Here is a 12,442-nt window from a genome sequence, read left to right on the forward strand (position 1 = left end):
GAGAGTCGTCTCTCCCTTGCCTGCTGTCTTTGGCAATAAAGGATGGGCTTATAAACACTTTAAAAATAGAACCGTGGAACCACGCCCCGCCCCGCCCCCTTAAGTGAGCTCATTACACCACGTGTAATCTGGGAACTAAGCCCCGGATTTCCCTACAGAAGTCTCCCCAATACAGCTGTACTTTAATGCCTTAAGGAGTAGCTGGTTTTATGTTGTGGAGTGATTTAGAAAACTTATTTTCCAGCATTTTATTTATTTATTTTATTTATTTTTTTTTTGAGACAGGATTTCTCTGCGTAGCCCTGGCTGTCAGGGAAACTCACTTTGTAGCTTAAGATAGCCTGGAACTCAGAGACCCACCTGTCTCTGCCTCCTGAGTGCTACGGTTAAAGGCATACATCTCTATGCCCCCGTTACTTTCAGACATTTTTTAAAGTCTAACAGCATTGAACTTAGCGTCCCCGAACAGACTGAAAAGAGAATGCAACCGCAAAGAAAAAAGTTTGCTCACTCTTTTATTAGATTTCTTTTCAGGTGCATGCTAGCAAAACACGCACGCGCGCGTGCGTGCGTGCGTGCGTGCATGCATGCGTGCTGGGCCCACAAGTATCTGGGACTATAGGTGTGTATCACCATACAGGGCTAAACGTTTGAGATGAGAAGACAGAGTATAGAGAACCACTGACTGCGGCTTGGAGGAATCTGTTTTATTTTATGCATGTATGTGCATATGCATGTATGTACTGTAGCCCAGGCTAGCCTGTAATTCACTATTGCAGCTGAGGCTGGCACTGAATTCCCATGGGCTACGTCTGTCTTCACCTCCTGAATACTGGGAATCCAGCTCTTGCGAAGGTTTCTACAGTGACCAAATGCACTTACAAATTGGGTTGCAACCAGTTGCAGTTTACCTAGAGCTTTTTTCCCCCCAGGTTGGATCAATGAGTTTAGAATCTGTAGTTAGAAAATCTGAATTTGTTTTTGCCTACTTACTCATTTAGGAAAGAAAATTATTAACAAATAACCTGACAGTCCACTAGCCCATGCAATTGGAAATATGCCTGTGTCTTAGTATATTCACGATGAGGCACCGCTTTCCAAACTTTACCATCTGTATAAAATATAGTCAGGCATGGTGTGCTGGCACGTATCTGTAATCCTAGTCCTGGGGAAGTTGAGGCGGGGAGATCAAAACTTCAATGCCAAGGGCTGGAGGCACAGCTTAGCAGTTGAGAATGCTTACTGCTCTTGCAGAGGATCCAATTTGATTCCTAACACCCACATCAAGTAGCTCAGAACCATTTGCAGCATATCCAACGCCCTCTCCTGGCCTCTGCAGGCATTACAACTGTACACACACACACACACACACACACTCAGAGAGAGGGACCAACACACAAACATATAATTAAAATTAAAAAATAATTTTTAAAAGCTCAATATCATCCTGGGTTATATAGCAAGATCCTGTCTCAAGAGGGCAAAAATAGCCAGGCAGCAGTGGCACACACCTTTAATCCCAGCACTCGGGAGGCAGAGCCAGGTGGATCTCTGTGAGTTCGAGGCCAGCCTGGGCTACAGAGTGAGATCCAGGACAGGCACCAAAACTGCAGAGAGAAACCCTGTCTTGAAAAAAAAAAACAAACAAACAAAAAAAGAGGGCAAAAATAAAATAAAATATAGACTTTTGTGAACAGAATAAACTAGAATAAATTGAAAGATGATTATATTCAATCTAGTCAAAGTAATGGTTCAGTATTCTCTTTAAGACTATAACAAAACACAAGGCATTGAGGAAAGAAAACTGAATGTTCCATTTTAAGAAAGCTTTAAATACGATACATTTTAGATTAAGGGGAAGTTGATTTTAATTTGTGAGTCTAACTTTTTTTTTTTTATGTTGTTCTATGTTGGAGCAGTTACATCTGTTACTAGGGTGTTCCAGTAGTGACATCTTCACACTCACACTCTGACAGGAACCATCAGTAACTATGCACACTTTCAGGTAATAAATATAAAACCGCTATCTTGTTAAAATGGTTTAAACAGTTGGACCTGGATTTTAAAAATCTATTGGTCTTTCTTTTTCTTTCATCAACATTGAATTTCTTGAAACCATGTGTGGATTTAGCTATGATTGAACTTTTTCATCCTTAGTGTTTCAACATAATAAAACTCTTTCAAGCAGAACATATATGTTTTGTCAGAGTAGTTAGCTAGGATACCCCTAAAAGGCACAGCAGCCCCAAGGGTGGAATATCCTCTAGGTACCAGCTAAGAGTCAAGGCTTTCTACTCTGTACCCCACCTCTCGCTTTTAGCCATTTTCCTCTGGCACCCAAAATATTAACTTCTTTCTCTAGCACACACTGTCTCCCTGTCCATCACCATAAGAAGTGCAGCTGCTAGTTAATGAAGCATCTGTTCAGTCACACTCTGCACCTTAGGGTGGATCAAGGATGCTCATCAGACTCATGGGGACCACAGAGTATACATCATTAGATTTTGCTCTGCCCCTGAAGTCTGCTAAGACTTTTCAGATGCTACTGGAAAGGGGACAGACCCTGGAGCTCAGCCCTCACCTGCCTACCTTCGGGATGAAAGAGGGAGTCTACATGGGAACAGTCATAGTTCATAAGCCTGTGAGGCATTGGCCTCATCTCCTTCAGATCTGCCCTGGGACTGGTTGTAGCAGAGGAGAACAGACAAGGATGAAAAGAATAGCCCCCTCCTGTAGACAAATTTCTAAACGGTCTTATTAATAGAAAACATGGAGCCAGATATAGGGGTGAAAACCTGAGAGAGATCAGAGGAATAGGAACAGCCACATGCTAACCTCACCTCACCAACCTCACAGCTTCCAAAAGTGAGCTACTTCCTGTCTATACTACTACCACACCTGTATGCCTTGCTGTTCCACTATCTGATTTGTGCTCTCTGTCCAGCTACATCACTTCCTCTTCCTGCCCAGCTCTGTCACTTCCTGTCTGTCTGTACAGACCTCCAGACCTCCCGTGGTTAACTAGTGTTGGAATTTAAGGCATGTGCCACCATGCCTGGCTCTGTTCCCAGTGTGGCTTTGAACTTACAGAGATCCAGACAGATTCCTGCCTCCCAAGTGATAGGATTAAAGGCATGTGCTAACAATTGCATGACTTTTGTGTTTACTTAGAATGGCTGCCTTTTCCCTCTGATCTCCAGGCAAGCTTTATTTATTAAACCACAAATAAAATCTCACCCTCCTTCTTTTGCCTTTTCCTCTGTGAACTCATCAGCTCTTGACATCAGTGTGCAGAGTTGGAAGAGCCACTGAAAAGGGGACTCGGGCATCATCAGAGATGGATTCTTGAGGTTAGAGGGAGTCCTGAGGGGTAGCCATGGGAATCGAAGGGGTTTCCCTGAATGTGCTTAGTGGCTGTTGCCTGGCTATGAATGTTGCATGTGAACTGGGCCTGTGTGTGAGCAGAGACCACCTGTTAGCTGCAGAAAGCTGACACGTAGGCTTTTGTTTTAATTTTCCTTGTTGAGTGTCCAGACTTCCCCAGATCTGAGCTCCTCAAGCCACACTTGGAAAACAGAGACTATTGCTTCGGGCTTCCTCACTCAACCTCCCAAATGGAAAGCTCGTGTGCAGTGGTTCTTAGTCAAGACCTTCTAAAATGACCACAGGGCACAGGGTGCTCCCCAGGACTGTGGACGGCTCTGCCCTCGGACTCCACATCAGCTTTCTTTAGTCACATTTTGAGAGGGGAGGAAAACATCGGCGGTGATCCTCCTAATGCCCGTCTCCCCACGCTGCCTGGGGCCAGGTTATACAGTGTCCCCTTTTGGATTTACCTGACTCCTACCTCTCCTTTTCCTACTGACCACACAACCTTCTCTGCTCCTAGTGTATACAGTACCTGCAACGGACACACACATGGAGCAGTGTCCGCAATGCGAGGGACCTGTTGTCCATGCACTGTTTGGGTACGGGAGGAACTGGTTAAAAGACTGTGTACAACTTGATCCTTCTCCCATACATGCAAGTATAAATGGTCAATGAAGAAAAAAAAAACTATTCTGTCCTTCAAAAAAAAGAAAAAAGCTGGGCGGTGGTGGCACACGCCTTTAATCCCAGCACTCGGGAGGCAGAGCCAGGCGGATCTCTGTGAGTTCGAGGCCAGCCTGGACTACCAAGTGAGTTCCAGGAAAGGCGCAAAGCTACACAGAGAAACCCTGTCTCGAAAAAACCAAAAAAAAAAAAAAAAAAGAAAAAAGACATATTAAGCCTCCATCAAAATGACATTCTTTTCGTGAAGCATGAGAAGAAACCTTTGTGATTATTTCAACAGGTTCAGAGTTTGATGTGCTTAGCCTTTTGGGGTTTTGGCATTTCTTTTTCAAGATTTTTTAAAAAATTTATGTGTGGGGATGGGGAATGTTTTGCCTGCATCTGTATCTGTACATCATGTATGTAGTACCTGAGGAGGCCAGCAGAGGGCATTGGGTCCTGGAACTGGAGTTACAGGTGGTTGTGAGTCGCCCTGTGGGTCCTAGGAATCAAAGGCCTCTAGAAGGACAGCCAGTGCTCTTAACCTCTGAGCCATCTCTCCATTCCTAGGTGCTTTGCTTTCAACCAAGTGACTGTGATTTAAAAAAAAAAAAAAAAAAAAAAAAAAAGTCCTGTCTTTTCCTTTCCTGCTCCACTGTGTGTCCCTCCCTCACAGTTCCAGAGAGTGGGGGGTTTGCAAAACTTTTCGTTCTCACCGTTGCTGAGGTTGAGTGGCTCAAGATCTAGGTATCGTGGCTGTTGAGGGCCTGCCTGCCATCTGCTTCCAAATAGCACTTTGGAAGGCAGGTAAGTTGGGTCACTAGATAAAAGTGCCTGCCACCCAGCCTGTCAACCTGACTCAAATCTCTGGGACCCACGAGGTGGAAAGAGAAAACCAGTCCCCCAAAGCTGCCCTCTAACCCCCTCGGGTGCATTGTGGTCCACACGCATACACAAAATAAACCAAATGTAACAGAACTTGGTGCCTGCTTACAGCTGGAGGGAGCTAAGGCTGTCTACACACGGTGAAGAATGAGGGGCAAGCAGGCCAAACACCACGTGACACCTTTTATAAGGACCAGAATCCCACCTGTACGGGCTTGTGAGGAATCTCATGGCTATTCGCTTCTCAAAGGCCCCATTATCGTGATGGCAAATGCCTGCATTTCAAGGGGATTCATGCAAACACAGATAGCAAGGCAGGTGACCAGGACAAAGCAAGACTAAAACTGGCGTGTGAAAGAAATTAGATGAGGTCCAGCGAGATGCACTAGATGAGGTCCAGCAAGATGGTTCGGTGAATAAAGGCACTTGACACACTGCTAAAGATGAAGGGCTAAATTCAATCCCCTGGCCATACATGGCAGAAAGAGAGAACCAGCTCCTTCAAGAGTGCTCTGACCTCTAAACCTCAGCCATGACACACACGTACACACAATAATGATAATATTTCAATTAAGAAACAAGCTGGCCAGATAGTGAAGAGGAAGACTGGCAATCCAGTCCCTCAAGGCCCCTGTGTAGCAGAGCATGGGAGAAAAGGACAGTGCTGTGCCAGAGCCAAAGCCTGCGATACTGGGAAATGAACACCCAAAATCCCTGGTGCTGGGAGATGGTTTAGTGGGTAGGAGCATTTGCTGTATGTGTTAATTACTGTTCTATTCCTGTAACAGAATATCGTGATCAAGGTAACTTTTAAAAGACAGTGTTTAATGTGGGGCTCACAGTGTTAGAGTGTCAGAGTCCATGACAGGGAGCATGGCCCCAGGCAAGCAGACATGGCACAGGAGCAGTGCCTGAGACCTCTCATAATGAGGCACAACCGAGAGGCAGAGAGAGACACAGACACTGGGAATGGCAGGAATGTTTTACAACCTCAAAGCCCTCCCCTAGTGACACACCTTCTCCAACAAGGCCACACCTCCTAATCCTTCTCAAACAGTCCTGCCAATGAGCTTATGGGGGCCATTCTCATTCAAACCACCACACTGTACACGCCTGAAGACACCCATGTAAAAACCCAGGCATGACCACAGAGCTGTGAGGGCAGAGATGGGAAGGCTGCTGGAGCTTGCTGGCTGCCAGCTCAGCTCCAGATTCCGTTAAAGACCCTGTCTCAAAGGAGTAGCGTGTGTGTGTGTGTGTGTGTGTGTGTGTGTGTGTGTGTGTGTGTGCTCATATGAGTGTGAGCATAGGGTGGGGGTGGTGACGGAGCAAAACACCCGACATCCTCTTCTGGCCTCCACAGGTATGCACATTCCTCTGTCTATCCATCTAGCTCTCACACACTTACCAATCTCGGCGCTTTGCACAGCATTTGCGAGTGAGTTTCTAGCCTTTCCCAGCTCTGGCACACATCCTTTCCTGATAAACTGTTTCCGTCCTGCTACTTTCTACTTGTCTGGTGTTTTGTTGTCCTGAGAACCTGGAAACCCTGGCAAGCACCAGCCAAATTCTGCCGTCTGCAGCTAACAGTAGGGAGATACTTCTAGCCTTCTACCTCCGTGTCCCAGCACATGTGCGCATGTGCGTGTGTAGTGTGTGCATGTTTGTATGCCTGTTTCCGCGTGGGTATGTACATGCATGCGTGTGTAGTGTGTTTGCCTGGTTGTGGAGCAGTGTCAGGGTGGATGCTGGGAATCTTTCTTTGATGACTCTTTCACCTTATTCATGGAGGCAGGGTCTCTCAATCAAACCCAGAGCTTACTAGTCCTGCTAGTCAGTTTGCTTTGGGGATCTCAGAAGCTGGAGTTAGAGACCATCGTGTCCACGTGGCATTTAAGTGGGTTTGGGGGATCCAAACTTGGATCCTCACACTTGGGTGGCAAGCCCTTTAACCAATGAGCACCATAGCCCCAGTTTCTTTTTCAAATTAAGTTTATGTTTCAATGTCCAGCAGAACATTTTTTTTCCTTAGACTAGAGACACTTGTTTCTCTGTTTCATAGTCGTGAGGTGTCTTTACAGATGGCAACCAGATTCAAATATAATCCCAGCATTCTGGAGGTGAAAATAGGATTGTAAGGGGCCAGCCTGAGCAAATGCTAACTCCCCTGGGCTGCAAATCAAGACCCTTTCTCGACCAACAATAAAATAAAAGTGCATTTTGGATACTTGACCAGCCCAGGCACTCTCCCCAGGGTGCTTTATGGGGTATGTCTGTCTGTCTCCTCTGCCCCTTTCAGCCATTCTGGGGTGTGAACTGTCCTCTCCACTTTCCTGTGGGATGTAAGTGAGTTTCAAGAAGACTCCAAAGGAGTCTGTGTGCATCTGACTTGAAAATCAAACAAACAACTCCCTGTGTCCACAGGCAGGCACGTGACACAAAGCACTTCTGTGCACAGCTGGTGTTTATCTGCAGCAGCTGTAGAAGGGGAACAGGGCTGCCCTGGGTAGCTTGGGGAACTCGCCAAGGTCAGATGTGTCCTTCTCCTCCTCGTCCTCCTCCTCGTCCTCCTCCTCCTCCTCCTCCTCCTCAGGGTGCTGCTCTGAGCCTCTTTTCTACTAAGACCCATTTGATTGGCTTGCCTCTGCCTCTCAAGTGCTGGGATTTCAGGCATGTGCCCTAACCCTACTCTTTTTGTTCTTCTGAGATACTCTAAAGGAACACTGGTTCTGTTTATCTTTGAGGAGGAGACCTGCTTTACTTTCGAAAGGCATGCATGAAGCCGAAGGGACTGTCTGAGGTACTGTAGACCCTTCAGGGAGGGAGGCACAGCTGGATCACGGAGCCAGACCTTTAAGGATTATAGCCTAACCTCACTGCCAGCATGCTCTCTCCTCCTGATCTGCCAAGATGTGAAGGAGTTGTACCACAAGCGCCTGCCATCATCAACCAAGCTGCTCCAGTCTCCATGGCTGTGATAGACTCGACCAAAATAAACCTCCTCGCTCTTAATTTGCTCTGCAGATATTTTGTTACAACAAGAAAGTGATGAATCAAAACACATTCACTCAGGACTCCACCCCATGCTTATGGCTTGCCTCCTAATGGAATCGCCTTGAGTTTGGGGCACCAGCGGGGAGGCACACTGAGACAGATTGTCCTTTGGGGTAAGATGTCTATTAGAAGGACTAGAAAGAGCATAGACAGACAGACAGACGGACAGAAGCACATCGGGGACTCTGATGAGAGCTCAGGCCCAGGAGTCAGAGTCTGGTGTTCTTTTCTTATAGGTCTCAGAGGAAAGAGGTGAGCTTCATCTCAGGAACCCGGCCATGGTGTCTCTGATTCCCAGGCTTCTAGGCAAGTAAAGGATCCTGGGGAAGGAGTGTGTGATTCTGAGGCTGTGAGGAGGTGGGACACATCTACTTGAGGTGTACCCATGATATGACTGGGGAGATATGTCACAACCAACAGCCTTCAGAGTCTGGGGAGTCTGTTGGTGGACTCACGGACAGACTCCAGGGAATGCCTGTCTATCCCGAGCATCCAGGATCCCAGAATTAATGACTGAGAATGGAGACAGAGAGCCTGCACATGGACCAAACTTGAGCAGTATCTGGTCTGGGAATTTGACAGTAATTATCACCTAGGAAATTTCATTCAGCAAGGTGTAGGCATGCGATCGTGAAACAGAAATTTTACAGAGTGTAAGGGGCCTGGAACTAGAAAATTTTAGCCAAGAGAAAAGAACTCTTTCGAGTTCACACATCACTGCTCCCCTCTCCTGACCATATGATCTGGGCAAATCATTCAGTCTTACCAAACCTTGGTTTCTTTGTTTCCATAAAGGGGGAAAACATGACTTTGTTTTCTTTTTTCCTTTCTACTGTCTACAGCTCTAACAGCAGGAAGGAAGTGACATTCACTCTGTACACGATCCTATGGAGCTTTTAAAAAGTAAAATACTTTCACTTACTTGTTAGTTATCGTAATAATATGCTAACCCTGTTTTATCTTTGAGTAGTGTGAATTTAGAAGTGTCTGAGAATACTCAGATAACACACAAAGCCAAAATTCTAACCCACATTTATTGACCTCAAAATTATATAGCCACTAGCATCTCATAGGTACTAGTCCCTAGGACTCTACATCATTGCAAAGGAGTACCACGTCACCCATGCCTGCGGCAGAGGGAGCACCACATCACCCATGCCTGCTGCAGAGGGAGCACCACATCACCCATGCCTGCTGCAGAGGGAGCACCACATCACCCATGCCTGCTGCGGAGGAAGTACCACATCACCCATGCCTGCGGCAGAGGGAGCACCACATCATCCATGCCTGCTGCAGAGGGAGTACCACATCACCCATGCCTGCTGCAGAGGGAGTACCACATCACCCATGCCTGCTGTGGAGGGAGCACCACATCACCCATGTCTGCGGCAGAGGGAGCACCACGTCACCCATGCCTACTGCGGAGGGAGTATCACATCACCCATGCCTGCTGCAGAGGGAGTACCACGTCACCCATGCCTGCGGCAGAGGGAGCACCACATCACCCATGCCTGCTGCAGAGGGAGCACCACATCACCCATGCCTGCTGCAGAGGGAGCACCACATCACCCATGCCTGCTGCGGAGGAAGTACCACATCACCCATGCCTGCGGCAGAGGGAGCACCACATCATCCATGCCTGCTGCAGAGGGAGTACCACATCACCCATGCCTGCTGCAGAGGGAGCACCACATCACCCATGCCTGCTGTGGAGGGAGTACCACATCACCCATGCCTGCTGCAGAGGGAATACCACATCACCCATGCCTGCTGCGGAGGGAGCACCACATCACCCATGCCTGCTGCAGAGGGAGTACCACATCACCCATGCCTGCGGCAGAGGGAGCACCACATCACCCATGCCTGCGGCAGAGGGAGCACCACATCACCCATGCCTGCAGTGGAGGGAGTACTACATCACCCATGCCTGCTGTGGAGGGAGCACCACATCACCCATGTCTGCGGCAGAGGGAGCACCACGTCACCCATGCCTACTGCGGAGGGAGTATCACATCACCCATGCCTGCTGCAGAGGGAGCATCACATCACCCATGCCTGCTGCAGAGGGAGTATCACATCACCCATGCCTGCTGCAGAGGGAGCACCACATCACCCATGCCTGCTGCGGAGGGAGTACCACATCACCCATGCCTGCTGCAGAGGGAGCATCACATCACCCATGCCTGCTGCAGAGGGAGCACCACATCACCCATGCCTGCTGCGGAGGGAGTACCACATCACCCATGCCTGCTGCAGAGGGAGCATCACATCACCCATGCCTGCTGCAGAGGGAGCACCACATCACCCATGCCTGCTGCGGAAGTACCACATCACCCATGCTTGCTGCAGAGGGAGCATCACATCACCCATGCCTGCTGCAGAGGGAGCACCACATCACCCATGCCTGCTGCGGAAGTACCACATCACCCATGCCTGCTGCGGAGGGAGTACCACATCACCCATGCCTACTGCAGAGGGAGTACCACATCACCCATGCCTGCTGCAGACCATGAAGCAGCCCTTGGTCTTCCTTCCCACTTCTGTCCAAAGCCTTGCTGTCAGTTAGACCAGGCCATCCTCCCTCCCCTCCCCATGAACCCACACTTGTTAAAATAGCTGTTGGTCTGAGCCTCCAGCATCACCCTCTTAGCCAAGATTTCCTGATCATAGTCATGGGGTACAGACGTCTGGACAGGGCTCCAGCCAATTAAAAGTGGGGAAGTTTCTAAGGTCCCTTCCCAGATGCGACTCATCATTTCTATCCAAAGTTCAGTTTTGTTATTAGTTGATGTGGATAGGACTTCAGCATAAGCAAAGGTCTTCGAGGTGTTTTAGCACACTCACTTTATAAATGCTGAAAAGGGGGGGCGTGCATCAAGTTAGGCAGCTCACCGAAAGTTCATGCTCTTTTTTCTTGGAAATGTAAATCTGATTACAAAACAGTTTGTGGTTATAAAGATGTTCTGGAAAACCAAAATGATGATGCTAACTTACTCCCAGCCATTACCTTGTGGCCAGCAAAAAAAAAAAAAAAAGTGCTCTTAATTTTTTTAAGCAATTTTATTCTGATTTTTTTTACTATGCACAAACATGAGCATTTTATTATCTACAATACAGGTTATAGCTTCTAAAATTAACTTTGCTGGGCTGGCAAGATGGCTCAGCAGGTAAAGACACTTGCCACCATGCCTGAAGACACCGTTCAATCCCTGGGACCCACATGGTAGGAGAGAACAGAATTCTCTAAGTTTTTCTTGAGAAGGGTTCTGTACCACACACACACACACACACACACACACACACACACACACTAAAAGTATTAAAATAAATAAAATCAACTTTGCAAGTAAGAATTGCCATTGTGCTATTTTATTTTTTTACTTTTGTCTTACTTTTCAGACGGTGTCTTGGGCTGGAGAGATGACTCAGTGGTTAAGAGCACTGGCTGCTCTTCCAGAGGACTTGAGTTCAATTCCTGAAACCACATGGTTGCTCATAACTGGCCATGACTCTAGCCTCAGAGGAACCGACACCCTCTTCTAGCCTCTGTAGGTACCAGGCACAAATGGGGTGCACAAATACACACAAAAGCAAAGTACCTGCACACATTTAAAAAACAGAGACAGAGACAGAGACAGACAGATAGAGAGGATGGTTCTCAGCATGTAGCTCTGGCTTGCCTAGAGTTCAATATGGAGATCAGACTGGCCTCAAACCCCTGATCCTATCTCTCTCTGTCTCTCAAATGCAAAAAACGACAGGTGTGAACCCCCGAGCCTGGCTCCCACTGTGCCATTTTAAAGCAGCTTGCTCAGTTATGAGATGAAGAGTTGAGAATGAACTGTGAGCTTGTCACCACGCCAGTGCTGGGGATAGCAGTGCACAAAACCCCAGTGGCCTACAGCTGGGTCAGGGATAGAGACTGACAGACAGACAGCTGTGTGTAAGACCGCAGCTTGAGACAAGTGCCCTGGAGGACATGGACAAAGAGAAGAAAGTAAAGGGCTGGAGACCGATTCTCTCGACCTTCCTGAGGTCACAGGGGTCTTCTGAGAAGATGCCCTTACACGGAGACAATGTTTGGAGATGACAAAAGCCTGGTCAAAAGTCACTGGGTGACAAGGCCTGTGTCTGCTCTATTACTGGTTGATGTGGTGAGAACCCACAGTCATCAAAGGTCCCAGAGGTAATTTAATTCAGTAACTTTACTTTACACATGATTAACCTGAGGCCAAGCGGGAAACAGCCAGACTTCCAGTACTAGCAAACAACAGAACTGGGGTCTGGAGTCATGGCCCAATGGGTCATGTGCTTGCTGTGCATGAGAACCTGAGTTCGGATCCCCAGAACACCTATATATAGGTAGGTGCCTATAATCCTAGGGCTAGGGAGAGCATGGGTGAGTCATGGGGGCTTGCTGACCAGCCAGTCTTGACAAAATGGCGAACTCCAGGTTCACTGTTGAACTCTG

This window comes from Peromyscus eremicus, chromosome 5, assembly GCF_949786415.1.
Source record: "Peromyscus eremicus chromosome 5, PerEre_H2_v1, whole genome shotgun sequence".
Taxonomy (NCBI): domain Eukaryota; kingdom Metazoa; phylum Chordata; class Mammalia; order Rodentia; family Cricetidae; genus Peromyscus; species Peromyscus eremicus.